Below are 17,959 nucleotides of genomic sequence, written 5' to 3'. Positions count from 1 at the left end.
CTACATTAAAGTTATCAAATCATACAACGATATCAGAGATGTCTAGTGAACTTTAAATAACTAAAGCTGTAGTGAAAACAAGTCACAGTCACACAGTTTAAGCCAGAAGGGACAGCCAGATCATCCAGTCTGACCTCCTATATATCATAGGCCACCATCACCACCCAGCATCTCGACACTAAATCGAAGCATCAAAATTAGACAAAAATTTTACAGCCCACAGCAGACTAGACTATTATGTGCCACAAACTGAGGTGCACCAGTGCCCTAGGCTCCCGCAACGGCAGGGAAATAATTGATTAAGTGAGATTATACCTAGATAAACCCGTATCCACATGCTGCTGAGGAAGGAAAAATCCCCCAAGGCCACTGCCAAGCTAAACTGGGGGAAAATTCCTTTCTCACCCCACATATAGCAATTGATTAGAGCTTGAGCACGTGAGCAGGAACCAACCAGCCACGCACCTGATAGAAAGAACGTTTAGTGCCAACTTAGAGTACTGGCCCTCCCCATCCAATGTCCTATCTCCAGCCCTGGCCATCCCTGATGCTTTAAAGGAAGGAAATAAAAAAAAAAGAACACACACACACAGAATACATTGGGGGCCAGGAAATACCTTCCTAACCCCCACCAGTGGCTGACTAAAACCATGACACATGAGCTTTTAGGAACATGAGACATAAACCAGAAGTGAACCCCAGAGCTCTTAAGCCTTGACCCCCTACATCACAATCAACCTTGTCATACGTACTCATAAATTACACTCATAAATTTCTCCAGTGCTCTTATAAAACTAAGTGAGTTGGTTGCCCCACAACTCCTATTGGGATGCTGTTTCCACTCCTCTAATGACTAGAAACATTTTTCTAATTTCCCACCTGAATTTGTTCCTGAGCAGTTTACATCCGTTTATTCTTGCACCAAAGTTGTCCTTTAGATTAAATAGCTCTTCGCCCTTCCTTATGATAGTGAGCAATCTTATTCCTGGTTATTCACTGAGGTCACTTTCTCTCCGTGTTACAACACGCATTATTTAACCTGCAGGCCAACTGTTAACACAGAAAGAGCTCAGTACCTAAGTGTCCCCCAGTCTTCTGAGACTGATGAATGGTACTTATCACGCACCTCAATCAGTTTTGTAAGGATACTGAACAGCCAATGCTTGCTGTAGACTGTGTTCCCAATGGAATCCCCTGCAGCCTGCTCGTCCTCAGTATCACTAGAAGGGGGTGAAGAATTCCGGTCCATTTTCCAGAAATCCAGCATGATCTCCGGACTAGAAGCTTTCCAGCAATCCTGCTTCTCTATAAACAAACATGAGTGGGGAGTGACTCCAGGCAAGAGCTGGCAGCACGCCTGTCCCCATCAAACCATGGAGAGGTCCCAGTACTGGGTTTACCATGGCAGCAGTGGCTCCACGGCGCCTGGGCCCACATTCAGAAGGGGTCCCAGTGTCCGGAATTGCTGCTCCAGCCTCTAGCGGCCAACCTGATCCCCTGGACAGCTGAGCCGGCCATAAAAGCTGCCCCCACCCTGCCTCTACCTATACCTGCTCCGCCCCAGTCCTGTTCCCACTCCACCCCTTCCCCGAGGGGCTGCAGCAGGGGTCAGGTGCGCCCTGCACTCACAGGGCAGCAGGAAATGGAGTGACCTGGCCACAGCCTGCTCTGCCAGCTCGTGCTAGGGGCAGTTTCCTTCCTGCTCCCCAAGCCTGCTCCTGCCCCCCACAGACTTTGGTGCAGCTTCCCCCTGTCGAGGCCTAGGGATGTCTAGGGACGGCCCTACTGAGCCCTTCCAGGCATGTGGGTCCTGAGGGAGCCTGGCCAGGGAAGGCCGGACTCATGCTCTATCCTGGCCGGTTGTGCTGCTTCCGAGGGGCCAGAGGGATCCCTGACCGGCCCCAGCACTGCTGCAGGCTCAGCCCATGCATGGACATAGTCACTGTCAGCAGGCCGGTGAGTGTGGCTGGGGGGCAGGAAGGGCATGGGGGAGTGGGTCTCTGGAGGGTCTGTTGGGGGCGGGGAGGGACAGGGCAATGGGGATTCTGTGTGGGGTAGTTCTGGGGGAATGAAAACGGATCCTCTGGAGATTTCTTTGCTTACCTTTCAAAAGTGACCGAGAAGCAAAGGGATGGGGATGGCTGCTGAGAATGGGCTTAGTTTGGGGGGCAGTACCCCCAAACAGAGGCGAGGTGTGGGGGCTCACAGTCACATAGCACTGCCTCCCCCACCTTCTGCAAGCACAGAGCTGCTCAGCTGAAAAAAGAGAGTGCTGCTCAGAAGATGCCACTTTCTGGGTCCTAGTGCTGGTTGAGCTCCTCTTTTGTGCGCTGAGAGCTATCCTGTTTTCTGTACAACACTGAGTGCCTATGGTGGGGAAGGGCAGGGCTGGCTGGGTTTAGGGGGAAAGAAGCAGTGGGGAAGGAAGGTGGTGGGATGGGGAGGAGATGGAGCAGTAGGAAAGGGGCATGGGATGGGGAAAAGGAGGAGATGGGGGAAACTGGAGCCCAGCATGCAGCATCCCCTGGGCAGAAACTGGGGCTCCCCTGTTAAACAGCCCAATCAAACCCTCACCCTGACAAGCCCGACCTCCCCTGCCTCTGCACCATCTGATGAGCCCCCACACACACATCCTCCCCACTGAGCCCGAATCATCTGACCCTCACTCAAATGAGCCCCATCTCCCCTGGACCTAGACCCCCCCTTCTGAGCCCCAAACACCTTCACCTGGATCCCTGCAGAGTCCCATTGCCCCTGCAAACCCCCATATGAGCTTCTGTACATCCAGCTCTCCCACTGAGCGGCCTGCACCCAGATTGCCCCACAGAGAACTCTCTTACCCCCACACTAAGTCCCTCTGCACTTGGATCCTGCTTACCCACACCTGGTGCATATGGCACAGGGGGGCAAGGCCCCAGAGAGTTTCTGGGGCAACCCTGGCCCTTGCACTGTGTCAAGGTTGGGTGCAGCCTCACTGCCAAGTCCCTGTCTCAGTGGAGTGGGGAGGCGAAGAATACGGCCAGTTTACCTCCAAACCGGACAGAGTAACGATCCTGGAGCTTCAACGCATGGAACAACGTCCCAGCAGCAGTCACAGTCCTTCACGCTTCGCATGCTCGGTGTAAGTAAACAGCATCTCGGATCACGTTCTCCAAGAAACCAGTTTCAAGCACCCCGACGAAGTCTCTCGTAATCATTGAGACCCGAAATACGCTTCAACTCCCCCCACGACGAGCCAAACCGACCAATAGCGGGTTCCGTATACACTGGATGTTTATCGCCTCAACACCTTCCTAATGGCGCTTAGTGGCCTCCTTTTTCCCGAGACGGCCGTGCCTCCCTACCACGACGCAGACATATTCGCTAGAGTTAACAGAGAAAAGCTACTGGCTGCAGGATATCTCCCACCAACATAGCAACCAGTGTTCTGTGCTCCCGCACTGCCATGTTGGAGTCCGCTACATTTATTTATTAACTAATAATAATTGCACGAATTTTTAAAAGAAATATGGGTGCTGTGCACCTGTGACAGTGGGACCAAGAGAGCTGGTGGGCAGTGGGAGCGTCTATGGGCGGGGGGCATCAGGCTGGGGCAGTGTGGTGGCGGACCGCCCTCAAGGGAAGGGCAGACTGCAGCACAGGACTGGGCAGGCTGGTGTGCGCCTGGCAGCTGCAGGTGTGGTAACCAGAGCCCTCCTGCTGGGCTGCTTCCTCACGCTGTGCCCTCATTGCCCCCAGCCCGCCCCTTCACTCTCCACACTGACCACACTGCCCCTGCACTTTGCCCCATGGGGCCCACATATATGCTTGGCGCCGGCGCAAACAAAAAGATTATCCGGTCTTAGTGGTCTCCCGCAACACAACCTGTGTCCCCTTCCCACCAGGGCATGAACTCCCTCGCGCCACAAGCACTGATTCCTCCTTCCGCCCACCTTCTCCCCCTGAACCCAGGTCCCTACCCGGCCGGGGCACCCCTCCCACGGCACCGCTCCGCCACCCCACACACCCCGTTGGACGCCAGATCCCTTTGCCCCGTCCCCTGCACCCAGACCGCACAGCGCACACTCCGCGCGGGGCACCGGCTCCCCCGCCGCCACTGCGAGCCGGGCCAGAGGCCGAGTCCGCCCATCGCCCGGCGAGGAAGTGGAGCGGGGGGGGGCTCCCGGAGCGAGTCACAGGCTGCTCCCTCCCCCATCCGGGGGGGGCTCAGCCCTCACGCTGCTGGCGGGACGGAGAGCCGCTTCTGCATCGCTCCGCGCGAGGGCGGCTCCCGCCGCACGAGCTCACCTGCAGCGGGGCTCACAGATCTCCGCTTCCGCACGGCTCCTGGGGCGGCACCAACAACCGGCCCGGCCAGCCAGCCACAGAGAGAGACGGACAGCGGCCTCAGCGCGCCACAAGGCGCCCCCTGCAGCCCCTGCCTCCCACGGACAGCGCCACAGCCGCCCCACAGCGCCCCCTGCAGCCCTGCCTCCCACACAGCGCCCACAGCCGCGCCACAGCGCCCCCTGCAGCCCTGCCTCCCAACACAGCGCCACAGCCACCCCACAGCACCCTGCAGCCCTGCCTCCCACACAGCGCTCCAGCGCCGCCACAGCATCCCTGGCAGCCTGCCCCACAGACAGCGCCTTAGCCGCCCCAACAGCGCCCTCGCAGCCCTGCCCCACAGACAGCGCCTACAGCTGCCCCACAGCGCCCCCTGCAGCCATGCTCCCCACAGAGAGCGCCTCAGCCGCCCCACAGCGCCCCCTGCAGCCCTGCCTCCCACAGACAGTTGCCTCAGCCGCCCCACCAGCACCCCCTGCAGCCCTGCCCCCACAGACAGCGCCTCAGCCGCCCCACAGCGCCCCTGCAGCCATGCCCCCTCAGACAGCCCTCAGCCGCCCCACAGCGCCCCCTGCAGCCCTGCCCCCCACAGACAGAGCCTCAGCCGCCCCACAGCACCCCCTGCAGCCCTGCCCCCCTCAGACAGCGCCTCAGTTGCCCCAGAGGGCCCCTGCAGCCCTGCTCCCACAGACAGCTCCTGACCTGCCCCATGCCTCCTGCAGCCCTGCCTCCCACAGACAGCGCCTCACCCCCCACAGTACCCCCTGCAGCCCTGCCCTCCCACAGACAGCACTTCAGACACCCCATAGCGCCCCCTGCAGCCCTGCCCCCACAGACAGCACCTCACTAGCCCCACAGCGCCCCCTACCTCCAACAAATTGTCTAAGATTTCAGACCTTTTGACTGTGCACTTTTACCCTAAAAATTTAGGAAAGGCCTTAAAAATTATTTGAACAGAGTCATGCTAAGAACCCCCCCCACTGCATGCAGCAAATTTGTTTGAACTTTGGTTCAAGAGTGGGACGAGGGGCTAATTACAGTGTTGTTGTAGCACTTAGTGCTCCCTGGCTATTAGAGACACAAGGTCGGTGAGGTAATGTCTATTATTGGACCAAATGTTGTTGGAGAAAGACACAAGCTTTCAAGTTGCACAGAACTCTTCTTCAGGACTGTTAGGCCGACATGATTTTGACATTTTTAAGATTCCTTTGTTTTCAAGTGAAGGTGCTAGGGTTAAATGCACTACCAGAAAACTCTAATGAGGCTGTGTCAGCTGCTTGGTAACTATCCAAAGACTGGGATGCATACAATCAGAAAACACTGGTTTCATTTTGATTTGGTTTTGTGCTTCTCCTTTCCTTTACTTTCTTTTTGACTTCAAGTTGTGAGCATTGAGCCTTTTAAACCCTACAGTGTTTCCAAGTTTTTATCAATGTACATTTACTAGTCCTGAACTTAGTTTTGCCACCCCTGTCTGGTTCTGTTTCCACTCACTCCTGCTCTTCGGCAAGAATGGGAAATTTCATCCAGTGATGACTCTGATCCAGCCTTTTTAGCCTGACTTCAGACGGAACAGAGGTCTACCCACCTGACAACAATAAATATATATTTTTAAAACATAAGCACCATTACTGCTTATTAAAGTGGACCTAGACTCCCAGCACCATGGAAAATGTGTTTTCATCCTTTTATTTCAAATGTTAACTTTGCTCCTGACCTGCCCCCAAAATTTCTGGGTTTGCCATGCTACCTAAACCTTTGTATGGTGGTTTTTACTCCCCAAACTAATTAGCCAGGTAGGATGGTCTTATAATTAGAGGACTAGACTCCATTCCTAGCTCTGCTGTAGACTCCCCTGTGATGTTAAGAAAGTCAGTTAACATCTCTGTGCCTTGGATCCCTGACTGTAAAATGGGGATGATAATAATAAAAAGAAGAATTACATTAATGAATCCAAATAATTCAATAGCATGTCTCTGAGAGTGGCCAGTGTCCACTGCTTCATAGGAATATGCAAGAAATTGAGTAAAGGACCATCATTAAATTATCTGGAAGTTTCTTCCAAACCTGGGGCAGTGAAGTGTTACCTTTGTCCCTAAATCATGAAGATTTGTATCCGATATTGTTTTTTATTATTTCTAACGTTGCTTAGGGTGTTTGTGGCTGAGGGTGTTTGTTCATTCATTGAGAGCTTCAGAATGCTAAGATTTTATTCATTGTGGTTTTGCACAGCTAGTAGAAAAATTGAACCACTGTAAAGTATTACAGACTGCATTAGTATTTCGAGGGAAGGCCCTTTGGTCTGTAGTGGTTTGGGTCTTTTCCACTTCTGCCCCATTCATTTGCTTCCTGGTCTTGATGTGTGTCTTCTGCTCCTCTGCCACTAATGCCACCCTGCCAACCTTCCCTAGCATCACTAGAAAGAGGAAACAAAGATTATCTTAGACAGTTTATTACCAAATCTCAATAACAATCATTTACTTTTCACTTATCCCCCACAGCTTAATATCTATTTTTCCATAAAATTGAGGACCCGCACAAATACCTCACCAACACAAGTTGTTCCAATAGAAGATATTAGCTCAGCTACCTTGTCTCACACAAACACAGACACAAATCTTAACCTGTCTGTGAATAGCAGAAGTCATCCCAGAAGTGCATCAGTGCAGTAGTTGTGAATTAAAAAGCTTTCCCGTTACTTGCCTCCACTAAGTTCTACCTACTCCTCATAAGCTCCTTTGTATCATAGTCATCACGTTCAACAGCAATATTTTAAAATAATTTTCCCTGGCATTACTGGAACGAGGAAACAAAGGTTATTTTAGACAGCTTATAATTAAATCTCAATAACTAAATTATTTACTTTTCACTTTTGCCCTACACTTTAATCACTGATTTTCCAAAAATTGAGGACATGCACAAACACCTCACCAACAGAGGTTATTCCAATAAAAGATGTTAGCCTACTTACCTTGTCATACACAAACACAGACACAAATCTTAGCCTTTTTCTGAATAAGAGGAGTCATCCCAGAAGTGTATCACTGCAGTAGTTGAGAATTGAAACGCTTTCCCATTATTTGCCTCCATTAAGATATACTGACTCCTCATAAGCTCCTCTGTACCACAGCCATCATGTTCAACATCAACATTTTAAAACAATCCTCCTTAGAAGACTGCAAGTGAACCTATGATCATAGTTTCTTTGGATGAAATACCAAGGGCAATATGAACTGGTTCTAAATTAAAGTGAGGTTCTGCAATTATTTAAATTTTAAAAGCCCTAGAGTGAAAATATCGGCCTCCCTGTACATAGTAATGGGATCTGATCTGAGAATATATCTAAATAGGTCAGCTCAGAAACCTCCTTTACAACTCAAAAATAGGCACAGTCTTCACACTTAGCCAGTTCAGAGGTCAAATTAAAATGTCCTTGCTTCACATAGGAAAATAACTAGTTATGAATTACGATGTACTTCATAGTAATTTGATTGCATAGCTCTTTACCAACTTTTAACTCATAATCCAAGTAGAATCCATTACCTAATAACTTTTGCTGCCCATTTACCACCAGGTCCTCTTTAGGCAGCATCATAATTCCCACGAGCATGGAAATATTTATCTGAATTTTTATAATTCGCCTCCCGCATGTCGCTGTATGCATGCAACATATCCCCAGCACCTGGAGAGGAGAGAAAGGATTATAGAGAAACTGCAAATTTAAAACAAAAATTTGAGGTTATTTCACCCACATTCTTCTGAAGTAGTCAAGCACCATTCTAATCACTTCACCACCAGAATAGTTCACTGTGAAAATTATTAGTCTTGAAGGGTTTTTTTCAGTCATAACTATTTGCAAAATTTGACTCAAGTTTGCAAAAAGTTGCAATGCCCTCTGAAATTCATGTCTGGTGCATTCAGTATTTGGGAAAAAAAAAATTGCCCAACTTTCCATGGTACCCTGGACTCCCATTAGAGATACAGGGATTTGCAGCCATTTATGCTATTTTATTAACTCACGCTTCCACCAGGTGACATCTTTGGAGAAGGAGATGAAAGGGAGTTCCTTAAGAAGGATCGCACAAAACCATGGAATCTTCATAAAATTCTGTTGCAATATCTTTGGAGAATTCTTTAGGGGCAAACAAACCCTCAAATTTCTCTCAGTGCTTTTCTAAGGGTCACCAGGACAATGGAGTAGTGGTGTGATTCCAACTTAGAAACAAAAGTCTCCTTTAGGGCTTTGTTTACAGACAGTTTCTGCATCAATGTAACAATCTGTTTAGAAACCAATTTAGTTAAATCACTGCCACACTTAGGTCCATTTAAGCTAAATCCATTTAAGGCATTCTTCGAGTGTCTATTCCAGGGGTTTGCAGCAATGTACCTATCAATTTCTAAAGTGATGTAGACAGAGGTAACTGGGGACAAATTGGTGAGAATCTTTAGGCTGAGTGTACAATGTGAGAACAAGAATTCTGATTTCATAGATGTGAACCTCTGTCTACCACTACAGTTTAAAAAAATCCCAACACTTCTTACAGCAAATGGAAGAGATCATGGAGTATCACTCTAAATGTAGAAACATGAGGATATTTGGGTCTAAAGAGTACAATGGCAAATAGGAGACAATAACTGGAATCAAAGACTATGCTGAGTTGATTCTTGAGACTAAATAAATCTGAACACAGTAGACCTCGTGCTCCACATAATTTGATCCACATCTCTATCCAGACAAAGCCTATTATATCTCACATACATCCCTGATTGAATAAAACCTCTCTCTTCAGGACGGGTACTTAAGCACATACTTAAGATTTCTTAAACATGGATGTATTTAAGCATGTGCTTAAGAGTTTTTCCTCAGTCAAGACCTAAGAATGCAGTTCTGCAAGGTGTTGAATGCCCTCAACTCACCAAACTGCGAATTAGAGAAGTTCAGCACCTTGCAGAAGATGTTCGTTCCTGTAGTGCTGAATCAGGACCCAAGTTATCTGACCCCAGAAACATTTCCAGGAGGGGGAAGGAAAGCTTCTGAAATTATTCAACAAACAATTTACAGTATGCTGTATTTCCTTTACTAGGAATGGCATACACCTCTCACAAAACCAAGAACTAACAAATAAAAGGTAACCATTACTTATCAGTGCATTTTTATGCCTCCAGATTTTACTAGACCCACTGAGAGCCACATCAGGCAACTGCAACAGTTAAAGTCAGAACATGGTCAGTTGGGTGCACAGGTTGCAGTTAAACATCTTGCTAAATGTTAAATGAACCTTGTCTGGTGAAAATATCTGTTTAATTATGATCCATAGGACTTAGTACAATCTAGGGCCCATACCTGCCATCTGATTTGCTTTGATTCAGCAGCCTTGGACTCCCAAGACGGACCTAAACTGCAATCTTTTTAAGGATCAGAAAAATCTAATGGATCTTTTTGTTGAGAACTGATAAGTAAATTTCTTATCTTACCAGAATGTATCAAAAATTGTCTAAAGCTTCTGTCTTTGGCTTGGCTTTGTGAGTTTTTATTAATTTATTAATTTTATTAATAGTACACCATGTCTGGTTGCACATTAAAACTTTTGAGAAAGTTTGGAGGAAAGGAACATGCAGTGAGTAAAAGCATACCTAATAAGGCCATCCCTTAACGAATGCTCCAGCATCAGTGAACAGTTCTGGGCAATGACCAGGACTACCAGGACAAGCAAACAACATTGCAGGTAGAACTTCATAGTTCACTTATTTAGGCTGTAATAGAAGGAGAGTATATGTCAGAAAACTGGGCAATATTTTAAAGACTCCAGCCATAATGTAAATTCTTTTATAACTGCTTTGGAACAGGTATATGGATCTTCAGAGTCATACACAATTCTGAAGAGTTACCAAAGTGGTGATTTCTGCTCAGAAAAATGAAATCTTCTCTGCCATCACAGCACCAGGCTGGGAAATAAGTTATAAATATAGAAGTTTTAGTTTCTGCTTAAGGTTTTACATCATAAAAATCACTAGTTCTAAGACAAAAATTGAGTACAAAACTAGGTAAAATGGTACAAATATGAAGCTTCCATTTAGAATCAAACTTACCAGTGCTGTATTGCAAAGCCCCTGAAAAATGGAGTTCTTTCTGATTGAGTCTCACAAGGAAAGATGGTACTATATTTATAGGAAGCCTTATCTCAAAGAACAAATAGGAAATAATTTACAGAAACCTGACTAACTGGGCAATTCTTTGCTTGTTGAATGCCAACACTGCTTCTATTGTTCCCGTATTTTTTCTTGAAGCTTCCTGGTTTGAATTGGTCAATGTCTGTATTCTTGCTATAGATCTAATAATTAATTACTTAACTAGTGCCTAACATGATGAACTATCCATTATTTACTGGAAGTTGTATGTAGAAGTTGTAAGTAATCATCCTGCATGTACCATAAATGCCGGATCAGTTATATAAGACAGTTACTTACCTCTCATAACTGTTGTTCTTTGAGATGTGTTGTTCACATCCATTACAATTAGGTGTGCGCGTGTCCCTTGCACGGACATTGGAAACTTTTTCCCTTAGCAGCTCCTGTCAGGACAGCAGAGGAGCCCCCTAGAGTGATGCCCTTATGGCAGTGTATATAGTACCCCTTTCAGTTCCTTCTTGCTGAAGACTCTGACAGAAGGGAAGGGAGGTGGGTATAGTAATGGACACAAACAACACATCTCGAAGAACAACAGCTACGAGAGGTAAATAACCATCTTTTCTTCTTCGAGTGATTGTTCATGTCCTTTCCAATTAGGTGACTTTCAAGCTTACCATTGGAGGAGAGTAGGAGTCATGGAAAGACTGATGGAAGGGCAGTTCTCCCGACTGCCACATCATCTCTGGCCTATTGGTTGACAGCATAGTGAGCTGTAAACATGTGCACTGAAGACCAGGTAGCTGCCTTGCAGATGTCCTGCACGGGGACCTGCACCAGAAAGGCAGTTGAAGATACTTGCGCCCTGGTTGAATGGGCCATGATTGCTGGGGCTGGGACCTTGGCCAGCTCATACCATGTGCAAATGCAGTCTGTGGTCCAAGACGATATGCGTTGCGCAGAAACTGGAAGGCCCTTCATTCTATCGGTTATGGCTATAAACAATTATGTTGATTTGTGGAAAGGTCTCCTGTGCTCTATGTAGAATGCTAGGGCTCTTTGAACATCCAGCATGTGTAGGCTACAGTGTCAAGGACTCGTGTGTGGCTTTGGAAAGAACACTGGCAAGCAAATGTCCCGACCCATGTGGAATTGGGAGACCACCTTGGGGAGGAATTTAGTGTGCAGTCTAAGAGTACATCTACACTATGGGATTATTCCGATTTTACATAAACCGGTTTTATAAAACAGATTGTATAAAGTCGAGTGCACGCGGCCACACTAAGCACATTAATTCGGCGGTGTGCATCCATGGTCCGAGGCTAATGTCGATTTTTGGAGNGGCAACACCCTTAGCTGCCTACTCTAGGAAAATATACGTCTTCTCCCTCACTTGACAAACAGAAATGACGATTTCAGACCTCACCTCACTTTATCTAGCCCAGATGGCCTAGGCAGGAGCACAGAGCTCCAGCTTGAAAGCAGTGCATATTTGTGAACCTATTTATATGCAACACAGGCATGTTACAGGTCTCCTGACACTTAAGGCACCTGTGGACCGATGCAGTTTGGTTTTTAGACAGAACCAAAAAGCTGGGGGCAATTTTTGCAAGAGATTGTAAGATAACTGAGTACAGATGGATGAGTTAATATGGTTCTGTGTGCTGCTATAATTAAGCTAGAGGTGTTCATTGTAAACCACTTTTTTCAGGGGTTTCTATAACTCAGAAGTAAAGATTTTTACCATTCCTGAGTTACACAAACATTTCAGCCTAAGATGACTTGATCATTTTGGAAAGCTAATTTGTTCTGATTTTAAATTAAAAGTTTAGTATGTATACATGCACATACATTATATATATTAGAGATGGGTGAAAATTTTTTAACAAATAGATTTGTCTTTTTTTTTTAAATGCATTTTTCAGTGCTCCAGAACTATTCATAAGTTCAGGTTGAATAGTTTCAGACAGGGGTTGGGGAAAGGAGGAAGAGAAATATGAATAGTTTCTTTCTGAGCATGTCAAAGCATGTCAGTTCTACTTTTTTCTTTTGAAATATTTTGTTAAGAACATTTCAGAATGTTTTGTTCTCACTTTTCATTTTGAAATGGCATTCCATTTTGAAATTTGATGAATTTTAAAACAATGCAGCAAAAGAGAGTGAAAACAACCTGTAAGTCTGTTAGGAGGCTTATTCCTTCACCCTCTTACTTCCCTGGTCCTTCTTGCATGAACAGAGAGCAACAATACCTGAAGTCCAAAGGCGCAAACAATTTGATATTTATTGGGGTGAATTTCCAGCAAGCACAATTCCAGTTTCCTTCCTTAGTGTCCCCCTTCCCAGCTCTGACACCACAGAGCCTTGCCTGTGTCCCTGTTCCCGTTCCCATCCCCTGTTCCCATGCCTCCTTTAGCAAAACATGATCCCAATTCCCTCATCACCAGTCAGTGTTCCCATTCCTCCCACCCTCTTTCTGATTGACTGCAGACTATATAGTAAAACCTGCGTTTTGCTTAGCTATTCCTTAACCCATCAATTTACTGAAATTTAACTAACCAATCCTAATATACTGTAACATGGTTATATAACCAATTCTATTCCACCACCTTCATTGGTTTACACCGAACAAAATTAATTATACAGCAGACAGAAACAATTACAGAACCAGACAGAGACCATGCAAATAAACATACAAAACAAAACAGAAGTGAGGATTTCACGACTACATCTATACAGACATTAGGGTTCTCCAGCTGTGTCTATTGATAAGTGAGTTCTTGCCAGACAGAATGCGATCAAACTAAGTTTCCTTTTACATCTTCTAGACTCTTCCCTTTCTCTGGAGGTGATAGGAATATCAGGACAGGATTGTATTCCTAATAGCCCAATAGCACCTTATTTCCATGTGACTAGTTTGGAATGTGAGGATGTGACCATACGCTTCCCAGCTTATGGCTGCCTAACTACATCTTAGCTGAAGGCCTATTAGGAGAAGGCTATTACACAGACAGTGATCTTTGATTCTTTCTTTTATACCTCTATAACTAGCTAAGTGATAAGAATTCTTAAAGTATAGGTCTTTGCAGACAGGCCTGAATATTTATATCCTAACAAAGTCGCTAAACTGAAACAAAAAGCTAAGCTGTTTAAGTCAAACATTTTGTTCAAGTCAAAACAAAATGATTTACAACTGTTTTCATTTGATTAAAAAATTCAGAAAAAAATGGTTTTGCTTCAAATTGAAAAGGATATCCCACCACACTCACGTGCCCCATACCAAAATATCCATCATTTGCTCAGTTCTAAAATGTGTTAGACACAAAACACAAACAAAAAAAACTACATTAAAAGAACATTCCTAAAACTGCAACGTCAACCTCTCAGAAGTTAGGAAATGCCAAAATTAAGGTAGCCTGTTGTTGTATCACCCAGGCAAGTTAATAACAACTTCAACAGGACTTTATTTTTACAGTGGAAACCTCTGTACCAAGCTGCTGCTGCACCCTCTGGGTACATCTACACTACAAGATTATTCCGATTTTACATAAACCAGTTTTGTAAAACAGATTGTATAAAGTCAAGTGCATGCAGCCACACTAAGCACAATAATTCGGCGGTGTGCGTCCATGTACCAAGGCTAGCATCGATTTCTGGAGCGTTGCACTGTGGGTAGCTATCCGGTAGCTATCCCATAGTTCCCGCAGTCTCCCCTGCCCATTGGAATTCTGGGTTGAGATCTCAGTGCATGATGGTGCAAAAACAGTGTCGCAGGTGATTCTGGGTAAATGTCGTCACTCATTCCTTCCTCCATGAAAGCAATGGCCGACAATCATTTCACGCCCTTTTTCCCTGGATTGCCCTGGCAGACACCATAGCATGGCAACCATGGAGCCCATTTTGCCTTGTCACTGTCACCGTATGTGTACTGGATGCTGCTGACAGGGGCGGTACTGAAGTGCTACACAGCAGCATTCATTTGCCTTTGCAAGGTAGCAGAGACTGTTATCAGTCGTTCTGTACCATCTGCTGCTGTCATGGGTGCTCCTGGCTGGCCTTTGCTGAGGTCGGCCGGGGGCGCAAAGACACGACCTCTCCCAATAAACCCGTCACCCCTTTCATCATACAAATCTTCGAAACCTGATGTGCTCTCTAGGCCAAAAAGTTGGTCTGCCCTCTCTGCAGATGCACTAGGCACCAGTATCTTAATAAGATATTTTAGGTTTTTTTACTTCGATGTGGAGAATTAATGAGGCTGTGAAATCCCAAACAATAGACAAGATTGTACTTGAATCTGCCGGTCTACCCATACCAGTATCTATCAAGAACTCCATTGATTCAATAGAGATTTTAGGTCACGGAACGTAGCTTGAACTGCCAGTAATGCTGGCCCAATAGTAGACTCTGATAATAAACATAATTATCATGCAATAAAATAATCATAAAGATGTTCTACGAGAGGTTAGAGCCCCAATCACGTAACCATCTCGGCCCATAAAACAAATAACCTAAAGCAAGCCCAAATACACCAAAAACCAAGTACAAGGGCGGACAATCAGGAGAAATCCATCTGAAATTGAGGATCTACACATGCCAGCCTAGAGGTGAATTTTCCAATGCGCTGTTAGATGCACCATGCCACTACCTGTTCAGCTAGCAGGCTAAAATACAATTCTGTCAGCGTTGCGCTGACATAGGCAGCGGGACAGGCTCTAACTCACCTCTGCCAGTATAACACCATCTCAAGGTACCCTAGGTGGCGTCGCTGCCTAGCCACACCCACCACCCACAGCACCAATGGTCTACACTACGCCTATTTTTACGTGTGCCGGTCGCCAAACTCCCCCCCCTCATCATAATAGCATGCGTACATCTACCCAAACTGGAAATACTTCTACACCTTCAGCCCCAACAGTGGAGAGCATACCCTGAAAGCAATGGCGGCTACATCTGTCTTTTTACCAAAATAGTGCAAGGCTCTAGATCCTCCTCACCAACAATCAATTGGAGCTTTGCCAAATATTTCCAATGGTTTTAGATCATTTCCCAACTTAGAAAGAGGGCGGATCCAGACTCCAATGCTTATTGTCTCCTTCAAATTCAATCTCTTCTTTATTTATGTTTTCTTCTAAGATCAATAAGCCATTTTATGGTGTTATCTTTTCCAGAATTTGCTTATTTAAACTGGAAGTATAGTTAGCGAATACCAGACATGTGTGCATATCATAGACGCTCTATTTTAAGATCCCCCAACATTTTCCCGTTATAAGATCCTGTTTTCAGTTGCTGCTAGCTATAGCACCAAATAGTTAAAATTTGCAGGAATCTTCCATGCTAAATACTTTGAAAGAAAAATCTTGTTCCTAGGCCCGGTCTCAAACAGCAGCCACCCAAAACGTTGTGAAATGTTTTTCTCTACTTTAATCTCTTTCTCCTCTGTTCCCCATCTGCTGAAAATGGACGCGTATAGCTACCCTTTCCTCTCAGAAGCATTGTGAAGCCTAATAGCTCCTTGTGAAGCCACTCAGCACTGCCTAAGCTTATGTTCATCATAGATTTCCTATGAAGCGTAATTAATAAATCTGTCTTCAGGCAGGGTTATACTGGCTGCCAGTATGAACCCTGGTAGCCCACCACAGTTAGCGGTGAAATTAAAAAATTTGAATTGGATCATAGGAACCATTGTTCACCTGATTTGAGAATCTATCCATCTCTGTGCACTGGATGCAGTGGCAGAGTCTTGTAAAAAAAAAAATAATATGGTACCTGTACTAAATCTTACATGCATACGCACAAGGGCGGGTGAATTTAAAGATTGCACAGATGTGGTGATTTAGATGTTGCCTTGTAATTTTAGACTGGTGAGCACTGGCTGATTGCTCGGAGTCTGAAACGACAGGAAACGGAAAGAGGTGCGGAGGAGTTGAGGAGGCTGAGTGAGCTTACAGAGGCCTGCCGCTATCACTATGCGTTAAACTGAATTTTAACGCGTTAAACGATCTAACCTGCCACCCGTCTTTTTCACAAACGGAGGCCTTGTATCATTCGATAAAGGGACTCTTTAACCGGCTTTTCTTGTACTCCTCCTACTAAGAGGAGTAGCCGCTGAAATCGTATATGCCATGTAGATTTAAGAGTTACGTGTGGCCGCACATCAATGGTATTGGCCCGTCCGCGGCAGTATCCGCATAGCTGCACCATTGTGACCGTCTGGAAAGCTATACTGAACTTGGATGCCAGGCCCAGTAGACAAAAAAGCCCCCATAACTTCTTGAATTTCATTTCCTGTTTGCGCCCAGCGTGCGAGCCTCTGATCAGCACATGTGCGATGCCCTGTTTATATCGCCAGGCGTCCCAAATCCAAAAAGAGCTCAGCATGGACCGTACAGGAGCATACTGGATCTGACTCGCCCTGTTATGGACGGCAGATCATAATCTGTTTTCTATCAGCGAGTCTCCTTACAGCAGACGAAATAACAAGCATTTTGAAACTATCTCAGGTATGATACAGAGTCCACAGCACATAGACCCTGTGTTACAAGCCGCAACAAAGGCGAAAGCCCAAAGATCAAATGCGTACGACCTCACTGGAGTAGAGGGAGATCCGGCTTACTGAGGACTCCAGCTATACCCACGTAGTACCCTGCTAGTCCCTGAAAGCAATTGCGAAATTCTTGGCTGAGCTCCCAATGCCACCTTGTAGCGGTCAAACACTTTGTCGCTGTGGCTCAGGTAGTATCTTGTCAATTTACCGCCCCCCCCTCGAAAGAAAAGGCAAAAAAATCATTTCGTTGACTACCGTATGTCTACTGCCAATGCCTGCTGCGTAGACGCAGTGCTGCCGGCACACATGCTGAACGCGTATCCTACTTCCCTCTTCCCCGTCGCAGACGGCTACAGTGCAGAATGACTTGCGTAAGCCGTCTCGTCACCTCCCTGAGTCGCTCTCCCCTTTCCAGGCTAGCGTCTCAGGTTGAGGTCGGCCAGGGGCCACCTGCCGCGCGTAAAAATAGGAATGCACTCCGATGGCGTCATTCCTGGTAGGCGTAGAGAGACGGCTTGGTAATGTCTTCATCTAGCAGACTGGCCGGGCTGACTCATCACCCCCCCTCACTTTTGTTCTAAAGAAAAGATCTCGTACTGTCCTGGACTATCATTTAGCGTCTGCGAGGCTGCCTCCCCCTACATTTTATCTCACTAAAAAGTCAATGCTTTTCTCTAATTCTGCATCCTTTATTAACGTTCATCACAACAAATAGGGGACACTGCCAACGGACTAGCCCCAGAGGGTTTGGCCGGGCCGAGGGAAGCAATGATGGCGGTTGGCTTGCAAGGGGCCCACCCCTAGAATGGACATGCCAGCTCATCATTTCCTGCGGATTGACCATGGAGCGGCTCTGATCTATTAGCGCTAGACCTTGCCATATTCTAAGCCAAAGGACTGACTCTATTTTTAGATCACGATAAAGCGAGGGATATGACCAGGCCGGAGTCGTTTCATTTTCTTTGC

The 17,959-nt window shown here is 46.3% G+C and overlaps 2 protein-coding genes across 2 annotated transcripts in view; both read right to left on the bottom strand.

Moving 5' to 3' along the window:
- Nucleotides 1-4,266, bottom strand: part of SAAL1 (serum amyloid A like 1) — a 68,275-nt gene extending 64,009 nt beyond the window's left edge. The window contains exon 1 of the mRNA XM_075065116.1: nt 4,218-4,266. The gene's annotated coding sequence lies outside the window, so the exon portion shown is untranslated. The remainder of the gene's footprint in view (nt 1-4,217) is intronic.
- The window catches only part of LOC116838377 (serum amyloid A protein), a 131,187-nt gene that overhangs the window by 26,391 nt on the left and 86,837 nt on the right, over nt 1-17,959 (bottom strand). The gene's annotated exons all lie outside the window — the stretch shown is intronic.

The sequence above is a fragment of the Chelonoidis abingdonii genome, chromosome 4, assembly GCF_003597395.2.
Source record: "Chelonoidis abingdonii isolate Lonesome George chromosome 4, CheloAbing_2.0, whole genome shotgun sequence".
Taxonomy (NCBI): Eukaryota; Metazoa; Chordata; order Testudines; family Testudinidae; genus Chelonoidis; species Chelonoidis abingdonii.
The sequence above is the reverse complement of the archived record's forward strand: the minus strand, read 5'-3'. Positions and strand labels throughout refer to the sequence as shown.